The sequence below is a fragment of the Budorcas taxicolor genome, chromosome Y (genome assembly GCF_023091745.1).
Source record: "Budorcas taxicolor isolate Tak-1 chromosome Y, Takin1.1, whole genome shotgun sequence".
NCBI classification, from domain to species: domain Eukaryota; kingdom Metazoa; phylum Chordata; class Mammalia; order Artiodactyla; family Bovidae; genus Budorcas; species Budorcas taxicolor.
Genome location: NC_068936.1, coordinates 5,985,749 through 6,004,952, shown reverse-complemented (window position 1 = coordinate 6,004,952; position 19,204 = coordinate 5,985,749). Strand labels below are relative to the sequence as shown.

Sequence of the window (19,204 nt, the reverse complement as noted above, 5' to 3'; positions counted from 1 at the left end):
GGGTCTTTTACAGATACCTGTTGATTGAGAAAGTTCTCTGCTGTTCTTAGTTATTCAGTGTTTTTTTAACCCCTATTATGATAAGGTGCTAGATTCAAAGAAATGCTTTTTCTGCAGGCAGATGTGGTTTTTTTGTCCTTTATTGTTTTAAAATGGCATAATGTTGATTGACTTTCATATAATGAACCAACTTTGCATACTTCCATAAATCCCACGTGATCATGATGTACAATCTTTTTTTATATGTTGTTTGATTTTGTTTGCACTTATTTTGTTGAGGACTCTTTCACCTGTATTCACAAGGGATATTGGTTGTGTGTGTGTGTGTGTGTGTGTATGTGTGTATGTGTGATGTCTCTGTCTGATATTGATATGAGAGAAATACTGGCATCACTTTGCTTGCTATTTGGGAAGAGACATGTGGAGTGAAGAATGAACCATTGTTGCATTTAAGTTTAGTCAGGATTAGAGGGAGAAATTTAGGATATATCAGTGTGGAATTGGGGTGAGATCATCAAGAGAATTCATTCTGAATTTCTTAGGCCTGTGTTAAGTGCTTGACATTGATTTATGCTGTTTGTTAACTAGGTATAGATACTTTATACTTTGAATTTACTACCTATTTTCTTTATTAACATTTATGAAATTAGTATTTGTGAATCAGTTGTAATGTGCATTTAACATACAGGTTCTTCCAATTTTACTAGAAAACAAGATGCCATTAAACAGCTGATGCCTCTTAAAAAGAGTTTTTAAGCTTAAATCTAACAAATAAGCATGTTTGATTTTAAGATAGAGAAACACATTTAAAGGTTATAAATTTCACCAGAAAGATGCAGCTGGTGTGTGGTTAACTTAGAATTCCAAATTAATAGTCTGTGACTCCAAAGTTCATGTTTCTCAACACTGTACAACAGTGCTTTTGTAGAAATACTCGTCCTTTTCATGTGATTTCACCTAATGATCAATAGTGTGGGTTTGTTTTTAATTTCTTTTTTTTTTTAATAGAAGAGATTAAAGTCAACATGGGACAAAGCTGTGATTCTAGAGTCATGTAGACTTGTAGTCATAGGTTTTTCAGCTGTCATTCAGTCTTTTTGACACTCAGTGTCTTTGTCTGTAAGATAAGGGTGTTTATAACTAATCTAGAGTTTTGGAGATATTCAAATAGCACATTTTTCTGTACTTAACTAATATGTAATATGTTTATACTTAGGTGGCAGTTTGTATAAAGGAAGCACTGGGACTTGTGGCCACACCCTCCAAGAATAAAAAAGTATTTAAAATATGGAATCACTATGTAAGTTATGTGAAGAAGAACAAGAGCCAGCACTACCGAAAAGTGAGGAAGAAACCAAACAAGTAGATGATGATGATGCTGAACTGATTTTGGTTGGAGTGGAACATGTAAATGAAGATGCTGATGTGATATCTGTTGGGATGATGTCAACTTCAAAATCAGTCGTTTCAAACATACTGAACAGTTACCCCAGGTTCTTGTTCAAGGAGAAAAAGGTGTGGTCACTTCAGGAAAGACAACGTTCACAAATCACAACCTGTTAGTCATGTGACTCCTACATCAGAAGCAAAGACTGTCTTGCCAATTTCTGACTCTGAATCAAGATCAACAGATAGTGCTATTATTATTAAGCCTTTGTCTCAAGCTGATTATAAAAATATTTCACCACAAATAGTGCCTAATAGCTTTTCAAAGGAGTTATATTCTTCTTTGATTACCTTCCGAAGTTCATTGCAGCATCCAGTAGAAACAGCAGTTTCTACAGGAGATATGAATAAAAGTACTCATGTATCAAAGTGACTTTCCACTTGTGAAACAAATAGCAGAAATCCCAGAAGGCCTAAACTCAGTGATGGCATTATAGGGGAACATTCTTTGGCTTTGTGTCCTTCTGGTATTTTTAATACAGTGACCACTCAGCAAAGCACACCAGACCGTGTCCATACCTCACTAAGCCATGTTCAGAATGGACAACCTTGTCCAACACCTTTTCCAAAGGACAATGTTCATTGCAAGCCTGTAAGACCTTTAGGGGAAAATGGACTGACAAAAACTGATTTTCCAAGTTTAGCAAGTCAAAACAAGATTGTTGATCCATGTGGAGAGCATATAGGAGTTGGGCAGCCAGAACTGAAGACCCACACAGCGTTTAAATGCCTCAGCTGCTTGAAAGTTCTAAAAAATGTCAAGTTTATGAATCACATGAAGCACCATTTGGAACTTGAGAGGCAGAGAGGTGACAGCTGGAAAACCCACACCACCTGCCGGCACTGCCTCCGCCAGTTTCCTACTCCCTCCCAGCTGCAGTGTCACATTGAAAGTGTCCACACTCCCCAGGAGCCCTCTGCAGTCTGTCACATCTGTGAGTTGTCCTTTGAGACAGATCAGGTTCTGTTAGAGCACATGAAAGACAAGCATAAGCCTGGTGAAATGCCCTATGTATGCCAGGTTTGCAGTTACAGGTTACAGATCATCATTTTTTGCAGATGTGGATGCACATTTCAGAGCATACCATGGTAACACTAAGAATTTACTTTGCCCATTTTGTCTCAAAATTTTTAAAACTGCAACACCATACAGACGTCATTATAGAGGGCACTGGGAAAAGAGTTTTCACCAGTGTTCCAAATGTCGGTACAGTTTTTAACTTTCAAAGAGTAAATATGGGATAAGACCCAGGGTCATCAAATTTTTAAGAAGTCTAAGCAGCTAGAAGGATTACCTCCTGAAACAAAAGTTATTATTCAGGTATCACTGGAACCCTTCAACCAGGATTGGTGGAAGTAGCATCCATTACTGTGAACACATCTGATTCTGAATCATCACCCTCCAAATCTAAAAGTAGGACGTCAAAAAAAGAAAAAAAAAGAAAGTTAATTCTACTTTCAGTAAGTCTGAGCAAGTATTTCAGTCAAAATTAAAAGCCCAATTAAAAACAAAAAGATCAAATTATAGAATTATGTAATAATATCAAATATAGGGAAACTGATGGGTAATTTATGTGTTTTTGTTTTAAAGACATGAAGTACAGTTTTATTTGATTTGAATATTGAGATGTTATTTAAAATTCTATTACCTGTTTTCATATAATTGTCTTAACATGTAAAAAGAATGTGTGCATGTATGTGAGTGAGAGAGAGAGAATGAGAGAAGTGGAGAAAGGAAAAGTAACAACCTATTTTAGTATTTCATATTATTTGTACGTTCGAAAGCTCTACTATACATACAATCTGTAGAGTGTTTTGGCAATGTAATTTTCAACTATGTTCATGCCTTCAAGAATATCAACTATATAGTCAGATTGGAATGAGTTCTTATGATACGGTCCGTGTGCTGTTGAACTCTGCGAAGTGCCTCTTGTGCTGATCTAAGATAATCTGGCTCTGAAAGGCTGCTGTGGAGAAGTTGATGGAGAAGCTAAGATTAGAGTTTGGACCAGATACGGATTGATTAGTGGAGTGGCTGTGGCTTCTTGTCCCAGTGGAGGAAGAGGCATACATTCACTCCAGCCATGGAGCCAAGGCAGAAGGAACACTGTCTCAAGAGTGTCTTGACCTAGCCAGGGACATCTCAAGGAAGCCAACCATTAAAACACCTGTGTCTGGTGAGAGACCCCTGCAAGCATCAAGCAGGCCCTGTGTTTCATTGACTGCAGTTGGAGAAGCAGAGGTAGTTATTAGAATGGGGCCTGGTGCCTGTGGACCTCCTGTTGAGTGATCAAAAGGGGAATTTGATTCTTTCCAAGCCCCTTTCCCATTTGCTGTCCTATAGTCACAGTGAAGTAGCCATATCTGTCTCAGACACAGTAGTAAAGCAAGTTAACTCTCCTAAAGAAAAAAAGAGCCTTAACATCCAGTTTGATTTGTACTGGACCCATAGTTTTAACTGAAAAGGATCAAACACAGGGAATCTGTTTAGTTTATGAATTGAGCTAATTTAGTTCTCCTTACACTTAAGCTACAATGCCAGTTGTCCAAGAATAGTAAATGTAGTGGATAAAAATGGCCAAGGGTGATTAAATCCTTTTTAGGACTTTTCCTTAACTTATCCAGTAACATGTGCCTTACCCTAGTTGAACATGTGAAGATTTCAGATTTGTTCTTATCTTGCCTTGGACACAAATGTAGTAGAGTTAACAGCTAATTATTTGCGTGTGTAATTTACCATTGTATCAAACTAATTGAGTTTCAGTCTTTCTTGACACAGTCTGATGTGCAAGAATTGTCTCATGTATTTCAGTAATTATCAGGTCATAGAGTTATCCTTCCTCTAATCTATCCAACCATCTAATCTGTGATTATACTTGTGGAAACCTTTTTCTTGTGGTCTCCAAGGGCTCTTTCACAGACCTGTGGGGTACCCTCTAAGTATTGATTCCTGAACATCAGCACACTTGGCTGCCTCTGTAGGTTCTTGGAGTTGAGTCTCCTCCTGGAGTTGAATGTCACCCCTTCTCCACTTCTGGCACAGATACCTAGCAATCTCTGTGCACCATTCAAGGAAGCTGGGATCCTGTCTGTAGACCTATGCCAGGGAGCAATCTCTCCGTTTCCTCTTCCTTTCTCCTCCTCTTTGTCTCTCCCCACTCTCCCCACTCCTCAATTTATTTAAGTCCTCTAAGCTTTCACAAAATGCTGGAAAATGATAATCACCAAGGGGTTAGCATCCCTCTCAGAACTAAAGAGGAAGGACTACAGAAGACTAAGCTGTAGTGAATCTATTGTCTCCAGTTTAGGTAATTTCCTGAGTGTAGATTCAATTTCAAATAAATTGTATTTATTCACCTTCAATGCTTGCTTGATTGATTTGCACTTTGAATATTATATTGGGCTTTCCAGTTAGTTTACTTGGGCCAAAGCACTTTGCTAAGTGTCCAGCCTAAACCACTTGTAGGTGTATAAAGAGTGTGTGTGTGTGTGTGTGTTCTGGTCTCAGGTGAAAACTTTGTGTATATATAACTGTGCAGACTATTGCATTCTTATCTCCTTTATTCTATTTCTATAGTAAAAATAGGAAATGTTTTAGTTATGTGTTTTTATTGTTGCTTAGTATTATCAACACTGTTACTGTTTGCTTTGAAGTATGCTCCTAATGAGTACAAGTTGTATTATTATCAAATAAAAAGTTTCCAGGGATATGGTTCCTGACTACTTCCTCTCTTCCATTCTCTGTCCATACACTCTACTATTTTCCCAACTAGTGCACTGTTTATTGACTACACAGCCCTTGCTTTTCCTCAAGCAAATTCCATTTCTTCCCTATCCAAAGATTTTGCAACTCCTGTTGTTCTGAAATGCTATTGCCCTAGGCCTGCATGGCTTGCTACCTCCCTTGTTTGAGCTTCACCAACGCTGTTTAAATCACACAATGAAATCTCCAACCCTCTCCTTTCCTCCTCCTCCTTAAAGGCACTTTAAGTCTCTACCGTCTTCCCTCTCCAGCCTAAATTTCCTAGATTTTTACACACACACACACCAAAAAACAAACAAAAAAAAACTGAGAAAAGATAATATCAGGGCTTTGCTTGTTAGAATTAACTTGAGTCAGTTTCTGTGCCTGCAAATAAAAAGATAATTAATACTGAATTGAGTTCTTTCAGGAGCTTCCTCTATTTTTCTATTGATAACTCTATATTTTTTCAGCAATTACACTTTGTTTTGTTTACAAATATATTGAATATCTGTCAAGATTACTATTTTGTTATTGCCCTTTGAAAATTTTCTTGTCAACTTTGCTTGTTCTTTCAGTAAAATTTATTATTTTATTAATGTTGTGAAAACATTGTAAGTAAAATTAGTATTTATAGAAATAAGTTTTAAAAAATTATGTCCATCAGCTGTATTTTTACAAATAACATGACATATTTTTATTTATTTATTTTTTTTAATAATCGTATTGTGTTAGCCAGGACTTCTAAACAGTGATGTGTAGATGGGTTTTCTTTATCTGAGTACATCAAAGGTAATGAGTATATAGCTTGACAAGTTTCCTTTTCTGTTTTTAGATCTTAAAGAGAATTTTTTATTTGATAGTTTAAATTTGCTGAGACATTTACTTTTCTTTCTTCCTTCCTTTCCTTTTCTTCCTTTCTTCCACTGTCTCTCTTCCTCTTTCTTTCCTTCACTTTCTTTCCCCAGTTTTTTGCTTGACTGGACCTTTCCTGAAACAAAAGTAACACCACTCAGAGATGAATATTATCCTCTCAGAATCCCATTCCATTTCTCATTTCTAGTATTGGAATTAACCTCCTGTGCCCCTTATTATATTGCCACAGTTGTATCAATGTTTCTCATTTTCTTTTTTCCAAGAAGCAGCTCTTGTTTTATTATCCCAACAAGCTTTATTTTTGTTGTGTTCTATTTTTGTTTCATATATGCCTTCTATTTATTTAGGGTTTTTTCTTTATAACCTTGTATTTTAAAAGCTTTCTTTACATTTTTTTTCCTGTAAATTGATTTACAAAGTTGAGTTTCAGATGTATATCACAGTGATTTACTTATGCAGATACATATCTATTCTTTTTTAGGTTATTTTCCATTATAGGTTATTACATGAAACTGAGGATTTATTTTCTTCTTATTATCATTATTTATTTTTTTTTTTATAGAGGGTTTAGGGCTTGACTTACCTTTATTTAGAAATTTTGTCTGAATCCCAGATATTTTTATGTATACATTTTTTAAATTAAAATTTCATTCTGTATGAATTTTGGCAAGTTAATTCCAAAGATTTCACTATTTGCAGGCTGAATATTTTCATTTATAGTTTATTGAGAATTAAGTCTTCCTTGGAGTTCTGAGGGTATGTGTGTATATAGACTGACATGTCTATACACACATCCTTTTCAGATTACTACATTTTTTAAGATATGTAAATATATTTTCAAAGATATTTTCTGTTTGTATGGTTAAAAACATGAAATGTTTTAATTCTAGAAATTTGTTCCCCAAAATGAATATAGTATAAAGAGTAAAGGTATAAAACTATATTCCTTTCAGAATAATCCTTACTAACGTAACTTGGAAATGTTTAAAAAATTATTCACAACACTTAATAAAAGTGGTGAGAAAAACTTTATTCAAGGTAAGAGTACTACATAATATGGGAGAGAGATTGAGCTTATATCTGACTCCAGCAGGGATGCAGCTGGGATTTATAGGTAAGGAACAGGGTGGGTCCATGGGATTGCAAAGAGAGACTGGGAGACTGAAAAGCAATGAACAACAAGAGAATGGGTGTCAGTTGATGGAAACATATTAAGGGGACCATAAGTGTGAGGGTCGATTCTGGTTCAACTGAGAGGATTGTTGCTGAGGCTAGGCAAGGCTGATAACATATTGAAGTGAGTGAAAAGTTATGACCAACCTAGATAGCATATTCAAAAGCAGAGACATTACTTTTTCAACTTAGGTCTGTATAGTCTAGCCTATGGTTTTTCCAGGAGTCATGTATGTATGTAAGAGTTGGACTGTGAAAAAGGCTGAGTGCCGAAGAATTGATGCTTTTGAATTGTGGTATTGGAGAAGACTCTTGAGAGTCCTTGGACTGCAAAGAGATCCAACCAGTCCATTCTGAAGGAGATCAGCCCTGGGATTTCTTTGGAAGGAATGATGCTAAAGCTGAGACTCCAGTCCTTTGGCCAGCGCCTGCGAAGAGTTGACTCATTGGAAAAGACTTTGATGCTGGGAGGGATTGGGGGCAGGAGGAGAAGGGGATGATAGAGGATGAGATGGCTGGATGGCATCACTGACTCATTGGACCTGAGTCTGACTGAACTCCAGGAGTTGGTGATGGACAGGGAGGCCTGGCGTGCTGCGATTCATGGGGTCGCAAAGAGCCAGACAGGACTGAGCGACTGAACTGAACTGAGAAGGTATGATCTGATACTGAGGGTGGTCAGATCAAGGGCAGGGTATGTTTTCTAAACAGAAATAGCAGATTCTGGCTTAGATTGGACTAAATGGATAGGCGCCCCTGGATAAAGACATGGCCCAAATTTGGCAGTGCATTAATGGACTACTGCTGCATAAAAAATTACCCCAAACTAACAGCTTAACACAATATTATCTCATACTTCTGCTGAAAGTTGGGCAACCAGGGGTAATTCAGCTTAGTGATCTGGCTCAGCATTTCATGAGATTGCCATCATCTGAAGCCTTGACCTGGTCTTGTGGATTACCTTCCAAGATGACTTACTCACATAATTGTTGAAACCAGTTTCCTTGCTGGCTTTTGGGGGAAAGCCTCAGTTCTTTCACATGGGCCTCTCTACTGGACTACCTGAGTGTTCTCAGGATACAACTAAGCTGGCTTCTATAGTTAGTGATCCAAGAGGATGAGTAAGGAGGCTGCAGTGCCTTTTATGACTTAGTTTCAGACACCTCATTGTTCATTTCTACAATATTCTAGCATTAGAAATGAGCCACTCAGTCCACCACACATGTGACAGGGAGGAGGAAAGGATTTGTGGACATAATTTAAAACCACGTGGTACACACATGGCCACAAATTGTTCACATACTTGTATGTCCAAAATGCATTTTCCTGCCAATGCTTTCAAATAATTTATCCATTATAGCATTAACTTGAAGTTCAGGACCTTGTCGTCTAAGTCAGGTCCAGATATGGATCAGGGTCCACGTGTACAGTATCTCAAGTGTTCATCGCTCAGTTATATCCTATTCTTTGTGACCCCATGGACTGCAGCACTGTGGGCTTCCCTGTCCATCAACTCCAGGAGCTTGCTCAAACTCAAGTCCATTAGGTCGATGATGCCATCCAACAATCTCATCCTTTGCTGTCCCCTTCTCCTACCTTCAGTCTTTCCTGCATCATGGTCTTTTCCAATGAGTCAATTATTTGCATCAGTTAGCCAAAGTATTGGAGCTTCAGCTACAGGATGAGTCCTTCCAATGAGTATGCAGGACAGATTTGCTTTAGGATTGACTGGTTTGATCTCCTCGCAGTCCAAGAGCCTCTCAATTCTTCTCCAACACATTAGTTCAAATTAAACAATTGTAGTTCCTCTAGACCTGAGGATCTGTGAACAAAAGAGATGAGCTAATCTGTTCACTTTCACAGTCAATATACGGCAGTGAATCAGGCATAGATAACCTTCATAGACACTCCTGTTCCAGAAAAGGGGAGGGGAGATGGGAGTCAATAGTATCAGTTCTGAAATCCCACGGGTTCTTTTTGGCAGTCCTTTGATTAGGACTTAAGGCCTGGAGACTTCCTAGGCTTCAGTCTCTGAATTTTTAATTCTGCCCTCTGACATGATTCCATTGCATGAAAGGTAGGTAGTATATGGTTACAGTGGAAGTCTCCTGAGCCTGTTTCCTGCTTATAGAAGGTAGAAGTCCAGCACTCTTATTTTGTACTATTGCTGGTCCTTTCAGTCCAAGTTGAACTTAAATATGTTATCTTAAAAACTTGGTGTGTCTCCTGATAATCTTACTGGTGTTCATAGCAAAGCACCCCACTCCAAAGCCATAATCACACATGTCTTCATAACAAGGCCTACTCTGTCTTGGTTTTCTGCTGAGATAGCTGAGGGATAACACCCTGAACATTGGTAGAAGTCTTATTGTATGACTGAAAGGATCTCTGAATGACACCCCTAAACTCTTTGGAGGGTATTGGCCTGACTAAATAATGCCACGAGGCATCCCCTTCCAGCTTTCTGAGGCTTAACAAAGAATTCTAGAGTCACACTCATCTTTAGAACACCTTTATTTAAAAAAATAATAACAATATGAAGAAGTACTGGTGTATACGTGGTGTAAAATGTTATATTTAGACCACGTTATCTCAATGTCCTGAATATGATCTTGCTTGAGAGCCATTAATTTTAACATCTGTTATCTTAAAAGTCTGAAAAATTTCCAAATCAGGAAGTTCTGTCTCTTTTTTTAATAGTCTTTATCTTAAACATTTTTTTTTTAAATTTCCCTTGATATTTTTACTAGAGGCAGCAAGAAGAAACCAGGGAACACTTTTGGCAGTTTGGATGGAAATCCTCTTAGCTAGATAACTCAATTAACTAGATACAGTTTCTCCTTCCAGCTCATTAGGTACGTTTTCTACTTTTCATAAACTGCAGGTGTAGTGGACTTTTCTCTTCACACTCCCCAGGCTCTTTCCTCCTGCCTCTCCTTTCTGCCAGGCATCCTAGGTGCATCACTGTGATTCCACTTAGAAAGTGTTCGCTCAGTGAGATAACAGGGATCCATTCCCTGGATTCAGTGCTTCTGCTGGACAGAGACTATGCAACTTTCACTAAAAACTTCATGTTTTCGCTATCCAACTTCCATCACCTGGCTAGGTCAGTTGCAACAGCTCATACTCACAAGCATATTGGCAAGGACTTCTATGCGCACATGTGCGCAAACATGTGCATGTACACAGAAATATCGCTGAGAGCAAATTTATACATATGCAGAAGTACAAGCTTTATTTTCCAGGAACATGAATTTTGTAAGAACCCAAATTTATTTGTCCTGGTTTTTCACTTGCTCATCGACCACGTCACTTTGCACTTCTAACTCTGTGACTAATCCTCAAAGGTGACAAAACCTTGGCATTTGCTATTGACAGGGACTGACCTGCAGAGCAGTGGGCAGGGTTGGAAGGACTCGCCATGAACAGCTGTATAACATGTACCCGCCTTCTGCATTCTCTTATCACATTGGAGAACTTCACAATACCAGTCACTTTGGCCTGATCCATTGCCTGTGCATTCCTTCATGGGACTAGAAAACAAGGACCTCTGAGCTCAGCTGACTTGAAGAACTGCTTTCTCGGTGTCCATCTATTTAGGTCATTCCTTGTCATTGTTGTGCCCCTCTTGCTAGCCTACCACCACTTACAGCCCACAACATTCTGAGTGAGGCCCTCTGTTCTTCCTATCTGTGTACCTTTCTGTGTACACCTGTCTACATGTGCTATCACCATGTAGCATGAAAAGCTGAAAGAGATGCCTGAGGCTCCAGAAGCCCCAAGAGACTGTGATAGGCCTGGGTCTGATCAAATGTTGTGAAGAAGGTGCACATGGATACAGGGTCTCTTCCGATACAAAGAATGGATCCTGAGGCCGCAAAAGTAAGGTGGCATCCCTACATGTAGTGCCTTCTGTTTAACACTACCCATGAGCATGGAGTCCCCCAACAGATGATGCCCTGGGAAACCTGCAGTTTCTGGGCCCAGAGCTAGTGCCTCCCTTGGGCAGAAAGCAACTTTTCTATCTCAAAAGCAGCAAGAGGTCTTGAACCACCCAGGACTCAGTGATTTGCTAAATGCCAAGGCTCTTTCAGTTGCTCTCATTAAGCCCAGGTAGGATGTCCTACAGTTACACATCCCTGTTTCCCTCCTCTGCCCCTGTACCAAGGAAGCCAGTGCCCCGTTGGGCCCAGGGGCATCCAAGACGGTCACCTGGAAGGCAGCGTCCCTCTGAATGTCACCTGCTGCAAATCCCCTATGACAAAAGTAGAGATTCTGCTCCAGCAAGACTACCAGAATCCTCCCTCAGGTGCGTCTTTGCCCCTCAGGTCCCCAAAGCCAGGGGCAAGACCCCAAAGAAAAGAAGGAATTCATGTCAGAACTTTCAGCAGGGACCATGGGGTGTCTTTGGCAGGACCGCTACTGCCTAGAGTCTGGACCCTGAAAACCAGCAGGCCCTGAACTGCCCCAGGCGCTTCTCTGTCTCCCTCTCCTGAGGTCCCTTGGGACATGCAGTTTACCTACCGCCCTTGCCTTTTCTCTGTCACCTCCCTCACAGGCATATCCCGGCATAGGGTCACACAGGTAAACCCACTTGTGCTTTCCTCACCTTTCGGCACTGCCAGGGAGTAAGGCTGGAAGTGCCTGGAGGCATGCCATGATTATAGCATCTCTCCTAGGATGCCGGTGGTTTTGCAGATACAGATTACTTAAGCACATATAGTGTTTTGTGTCGCATCGTACCAGTGTGTTCCACCCTCAGGGAGGCCACGTGCTGGCTGCTGGGCTGATCCAGGGCAGCACTGGCCCAGGACCTTCCCAGTTGTCCTTTTGACATGTGTGTGGAAAAAGTCTCCAGTGCAGCAGGCAATCTATGACTCTTTCTCCTTCGTGTCTCTGCCCATCTCGGCAGGACCTTTGCCTTCTCACCATCCCGGGTCTTTCCATAGCCACATCTATCATTTCCCCAGGCCAGCCCATGGCCCCACAGACAGAGGGCTCCACAGGCAATGGTTTCAAAACCCCACACCACGTGGTTTGCGCTGTGTGAATCCTTAGACCATGAACCCCCACTTCATGATCCAAACACACACAACAACACAGTAGAAATGATGAGCGTGTTTTATATCTGGTCTAATTACAGATATCTGGAGCTACAGTCTGGAGTTATCACTGGCCATTCTTTCCTCGTTCCCATCCTGGACAGGGTCAATGCAGAGATATGATGACCAACCACCTTCAGCCTGGTCGCCTCATGACTCCTCTTCTGGTTGCTCAGCAGCTCTTCTCCTGCTGCCTTCATCTCTGCCTCTGCCCTGGGCCAGACACACACACACATAAACACAGCCAACATAAATAAGCACACATGTGTATACACACACATGTTCAGCATGGGGACACAAATGAAAACAGGGAACATAGTTGTTTCAGGAGGTGAAGATGACTGAGTCCAGCAATGTTGGAGATGGTGACAATAGGCACCATGTCCTGCCCTTGGGGCTCTCTGTTCACCTTCTCCACGAACTCTTCCATATTTTCCAAAGGCAGCCTGAAGCTGCTTCCAGCGCAGCATGTTTGGTGGTTGTGAGACACTGAGTGGTGAATGTGGAAATTCACAGAAAATCCCAAAGTCAGCACACAGGTGCACTGGGACCCTGGAGAGGACAACTTTTCAATGATAGGCCTTCTCAGGGTAAGGGGCGGGAGTGAAGTGCCCAGGCAATCTCAAACTCAGTGAGCAGCAGGAGGCCAGGGGATGGAAGGACCCACAATGGCTGAATCTGACAAAGAAACTTATTACACATTGCCTCTAGTAGTATCACCTGGATTCTGGTGGTGCCACCACACCTGATTTGATGGAGACTTGCTTCACTCACGGACATACCAAGTGGCCAAATACACAGCTTCAGGAGGTCACCTGCTACATGCACAACCCAAATTCAGGCTCCACAGCCAGCTTGCATGAGTCTGAGAATCCCCATTTGGGAAAGGACAGTGTCCCTGTAGTATCACACGACTGTCCCTTCAGGGCCCACCTTCAGACCCCATCTCCACATATGTTTCTGTCAGTTACTCTCATGGAAGAACCTTCCTGCCCAGGGTATTACTTTAGGGGATTGTCCCACACATCTTGGCCGACAATCTGCTGGCAGTACGAGCAAGGTGAGCCAGCAGCCAAGAATCCCAAAGTGAATTGCTAACTATGTTCAGGCCCAAAGCAACCACACCTCAGCAATCCTGTTCAGTTCTGAGAAGTTGTGACCTGACAACCAGCCAAGAAAGTTAAGGCTCCTGGTGTCTATGATGTGGCTGGACGCTCCCTGTTTGAAGTCCCAGAACCAGTGGACAGGAGTGGAATGACTTGCCCTATACCCCGCAGAGAGACAGGGGAGACAGGTGAGGATCCCACAGGTGGACAATCCACACCCTTACACACCCACACTCATCACCCCAGGAACCACATTTTACAAGTGATGTCAAGGTAATTCTACTTAGTGGTCACTGTGTTCAAGCAGTAGGGGGTCCTGAAAGGAAAATATCACCTTGCAGTGGGACCATGGATGGCTCTGCAACAGCACCTGCCAGGACAGAGAAGAAGGAAATGGCTCCTGTGCCTCCTCTTCTTCCTGAGCAGCACACTTCAAAGAGCAGCAGAAAGGATACAGCTATAGCCCAGAAGCAAGGGATGCCCCTGATGATGGCGATCCTCCAAGCCAAGTCAGGCTTCCTCCTCTGATGGTTCTTGTACATGAACTGGAAGTAGGCCCTGCAGTTTTTCTTATGCTCAGAGCTCAGTTCCACCTGCAGGGCAGCCAGTGCCTGCAGCACATCTTGCCCTAGAAGCTCAGTAGTGCTCCCGGGCCTTTCCTGGCCCTGCTCCTCCACCGCCTTCTCAGCTCCTGGGAGAACCCCTATTGCTGCTCCTCATCTGCCACAACTTCCACCTCCTCTATAACATCTTCCACAAGGACCTACAGTAACTACCCAATCCCCGCCATGTCTTCGTCCACCAGGGGTTCACTGTTGCCCAGCACCTCCACCCTGAATAGGGTGGCTCCTTTGCCTGGCATGACAACTAGTGGCTGCAAGGTCCCAGCTTCACAAAGCATCAGGATGGCAGGATGCCAGCCCTAGTGGCCTGAAACAGGCTGTTACAACTAGGAAGGTCTGGGGGTCCCAGGATGCTCCCGCATACCGCTGACTGCCTTTCACACTCTTCTTGGCCCTGGTCGTGACCCCAAGGCTGGGGCAGACGTGAAGGGAAGGGACATAATAGCACAACAAGTGGTGTGCAAGTGTGACTCAGGCTGCAGTAATCCTGTGGGACCCACTAGCTCCTTGGGAGTGGGGAGTGAGGGTGATGGTAGAGAAGGAGGGGCTGGTGTGTGTCCAATGGCCTGAGGCTCAATAAAGGAGTGGTAGACAGCATAGGACGGGGTGAACAGGTGCTGCGGATATCAGCCGAATAGGCGGATCCGTAGGCTGTCAGCCACGCACAGGCTGCTGGCCCAAATCTAGTCCAATGGCTGAGAGCGTGATGGGCAGCACCCTTATGGACACGCCCCTTGAACGTAGGGCATCTTCCATGGTTCCTGGGCTGCAGCGCACCCACATGGAATATACTGCTCCAGCGGGAGAAGTGGGTTTTCAATCTGCTGATACCCCAGGCGCTGTCATTGACCAGGCTTTGGAATTTCCAACTACAGGTTCCTGCTCCGTAGTCTGGACAGCACACTTCTTTGTCCCTCAGGACCGTCGATAACTGAGAACTCCCCCTGAGTATCCAAAGGATAAGCAGGGGCTCCACGTGGCTGGATATTTTTCTCCATGGGACAGAGAACCTGTTGTTGTCCGGATGCTAGGGAAGAAGGGAAAAACCCCACTGTTTGCTACAGTTGATCGCCACGGTTCAGGGACACCAGAGCCTTAGGGTACAGAGCTCTCTCTGTGTCTCTTCATCTGTGCTTCTGGCATAGCACTGTTTTGGGCAATCCTTCTATGTGTGTACCAAGGGCTGGTGTCTTTTTGGCTCCATCTCTCTAAGTGGTGCTCTTGCTGTCTGCCACTCTCTGGACACCAGTGCTCATACAAGAAGTTTATATGAGAAGGCAAGCCCTTCCCCTCCTTAGTGAGTTGCACCCATGGGAGATCAGACTTTTTCAGTCCACACATTCGGAGAGTGCTTTCTCCACCTTGAAAGTCAACAGTGGGAGGTCACTGCTGAACTGTAGAAGGTGCGGTGCGACCCTCCCTCCCTCACTGGACAGACATGAATGCTGCAAAGGCCTGAGGTGGCTTGGCCACACTTTGCACAGATGGAGAAATGGGGAATGCCCTTCTAGCCTGAGGGAACTCCCTGAACATTATTTGAATACCTGCCAGGCAGATGGTAAGGACAGCTCCCCATTAAGTTCCATGACCCACTGGTGCCAGAAACATGCACGGCTGCCAAATTTCCCTATTGAGGCCCTTTCAAAGTGGTTCTGTTCTCCATGTGAGAACGCAATCCAGCCTGCCCGGTCACCCAAGCCTGTGGAGCTGGGAGCAGCAAGAGGATCAAGCTAAGTCATCTGTCTTATAGTTCTCTTACCCAATATATGTGTTCTGCAAAGACTACAAAAAGTGACGATTCAAACTGGACGACTGCAGGTAGCAGGTACTTATGCTGCAGTTCTGGTCCATCACTGAAACCACACAAAAAAGTCAAGGGTTGCTCATGCTCATTGTAAGGTCAGGGAAAGTATGCCTGGCACTTGAGAAGGACAGAAAGGCCCTTATATCCAGGTGTTCAAGGGGCAGTGGGGTCACTCACCATGGCTTCTGTGTCTGGGATTGCAGCCTGTTCTGTGTCTCAGATCTTCTGCACTCTCACTGGTCGCCCCCAGGCACTTTCTTCCTGCCTCTCCTTTCTGCCAGGCATCCTTGCTATACCACTGTGATTCCACTCAGAACTTGCTTACTCATTGAGATAACTGGGATCAGTACCTGGCTTCAGTGCTTCTGCTAGCTTCTATGTACCTTTCGCTATGGCTTTCATATTTTTGCTATTCAACTTCCATCACCTGGTTAGTTCAGTTCTGACAGCTCATACTCATAAGCGTACTGGCAGGTGCATCTGCACGCACATGCGTGAACACACTAACATCCCTGAGAGGAAACTTGCACATATGCAGAAGTACAAGCTTTCTTTTCCAGGAACATGAATTTTGGTAATCACCCGATTTTCTTTGTCCTGGTTATTTTCTTTCACTTGCTCATCAATCACGTCAAGTTGCACTTCTAACTTTGTGACAGCACCGAGTGTTTGAACCACCCATGCCTCACTGATTTATTAAATGCCAAGACTCCCTTTCATTTGCTCTCATTAGGGCCAGATAGGTCTTCATACAATCAGCTATACCTGCTTGCCCACACAGCTGAAGTGCCAATGAAACCTGTCCTTGGTTGGGCCTAAATACATCTTAGAGAATCACTTGGAAGGCAGAGTCTATCTGAGTGTCACCTGATGCAGATTCTCTATGACAAAATCAGAGAATCTGCTCCAGCAAGACTACCAGAATCCTCCCTCAGGGGCAGCTGTTCACCTTTGCCCGTCTAGACCCACAGCCAGGGGCATGATCCCAGAGGAAAGAGGGAATTCACGTCAGGACTTTCAGCATGAGCCAGGGGGTATCTTTGGCAGGACTGTAATTGCCTAGACCCTGGACCTTGAAAACCAGCAGGCTTCAAATTGCCGCCAGGGGCTTTCCTGGCTCTCATTCTCCCAAGGTCCCTTGGGACATGCAATAAGACCACCATTCTTGCTTCCTCCCTGTTCCCTCCCTCACAGGCACATCCTGGCAGAGAGCCACACATGTACACCCACCCCTATACTTTCTTTGCCTACCGGCACTGCCAGGGAGGCTGAAAGTGCCTGGAAGCATGCCACCTTCACACCCTGTCTCTCCAAAGATGACTGTGGTTTTGCACGGACAGCCTAACTTAGCTCATCTTGTATTTTGTGTCACATAGTATAAGTGTGTGCCCCTCATGGACAGAGTGTGCTGGTTGATGGGCTGATCCTGGGCAGCACAGGCCCAGGACCTTCCCGGTTCTCCTCATGTGTGTGGAACAAGTCTCCAGTGCAGCAGACAATCTGTGCCTCTTTCTCCTTTGGGTCTCTGTACTTTTCTGCAGGACCTTAGCCTCCTCACCATCCCAGCCCTGCCGTAGCCTTGTACACATTTCCACAGAACAGCCCATGTGCCCACAGACTGAGGGCTCCAATGCCAGTGGTTTCAAAGACCCACCCCATCTGATTTGTCCTGGGTGAATCCTCAGACCAGCACCCCTCTTCCCGATCCAAACACATGCAATAACAAGGTAGAAATGGTGAACGTGTTTTTATATTTGGTCTAATAGAAGATTTCTGGAGCCATGGTCTGGAGTTATCACTGACTCCCATCCTGGACAGGCTCACTGCAGAGATATGGTGAACAACCTGCCTTACAATGGGGACACCTCCTGCCTCCTCTTATGGTTGCTCAGCATCTCCTCTCCTGTCACCTTCATCTCTGGATCTGCCCTAGGCCAAACACACACACACAAACATGTTTGAAACATGAACATGTGTGTATACACACATGCTCAGCATGGGAACACAAACCCAAACAGGAAACAAAGGTGTTTCAGGAGCCTGTGTTCCCTGTTTGTGTTTGTGTCCCCATGCTGAGCATGTGTTTGTATACACACATGTGTTTGTGTCAGCTGTGTGTGTGTGTGTGTGTGTGTGCATGTGTCTGGCCCAAGGAAGATGTAGATATGAAGGCGACAGGACAGGAGGTGCCAAGCAACCATAAGAGGAAGCACGAGGCATCCCCAGTCTAAGGGTGGTTGGTCGCTGCAATGTCAGAGATGAAGTCAGTAGGCACCATGTTCTGTCCTTGTGGCTTCCTGTCCACCTCCTCCCCGAGCTCTTCCATATTTTCCCAAGGTAGCCTGAAGCCACTTCCAGCACAGCATTTGTGGCTATGGTGAGATGTGAGTGGTACACGTGGAAATTCATAGAAGGTCCCAAAGTCAGCACACAGGTGCACTGGGACCCCAGAGAGGATGCCCTTGCAATGATAGGCCTTCCCAGAGTAATGGGTGGGTGTGAAGGGCCCAGGCAATCTCAAACTCAGTCAGCAACAGGAGGCCAGGTGGTGGTAGGACCCACGGAAGGATGATTCTGACAAAGAAACTTAATTCACCCTGCCTCTAGTAGTATCACCTAGGACTCTCACTCTGCAACCACAACTGATTTGAGGAGACTTGCTTCACTCATGGACACACTGAATCCCCAAGCCCCCAGTCTCAGCAGGCCACCTGCTACATGCATGCCCCAAATTCAGGCTCTGCAGCCAGCTTGCATGAGACTGAGCATCTGCATTTGGTAAAGGACAGTGTCGCAGCTAGTACACAGCTGTCCCTTCATGGCTCACCTCCAGACCCCTTCACAACATGTGTTTCTGTCATGGAAGAATCTTCCCTCCTGGGGTAGTCCTTCAGGGGATCATCCCACTCATCTTCGCTGATAATCTGCTGGCAACACTTTGCTGCTGAGCAAGGTCAGCCCTGGGCTGAGCAGGATCCAAACCCTCATGTGAGTAGCCAAAAAGTCCAACAACAATCGTTAACTGTATGCAGTACCAAAGCAACCCCACCTCAGCAATCCTGTTTCATTCTGGGCAGTTGTGGCCTGACAACCAGTTGAGAAATCTCCTGGTGTCCAGCCTGCAGCTTGTGTTCCCTGTTCAAAATCCTAGAACCAATGGGCTGGAGTGGAGCAATGTCCCCTATACCCTGCTGAAAGACAGGGGAGACGAGTGTGGATCCTGCAGGTGAATCATCCACACCCTTGCACACCCACAATCATCAGCCCAAAAGCCACACGTTACAAGAAATGTCAAGGTAATACTCCTTAATGATCACTGTTTCCAAGAAGTA

At 43.9% G+C, this 19,204-nt stretch overlaps 1 pseudogene; it reads left to right on the top strand.

Moving 5' to 3' along the window:
- Positions 1 to 1,287: 1,287 nt before the first annotated feature.
- LOC128070939 (zinc finger protein 280B-like) lies at positions 1,288 to 3,469 on the top strand (annotated as a pseudogene).
- Positions 3,470 to 19,204: the final 15,735 nt, after the last annotated feature.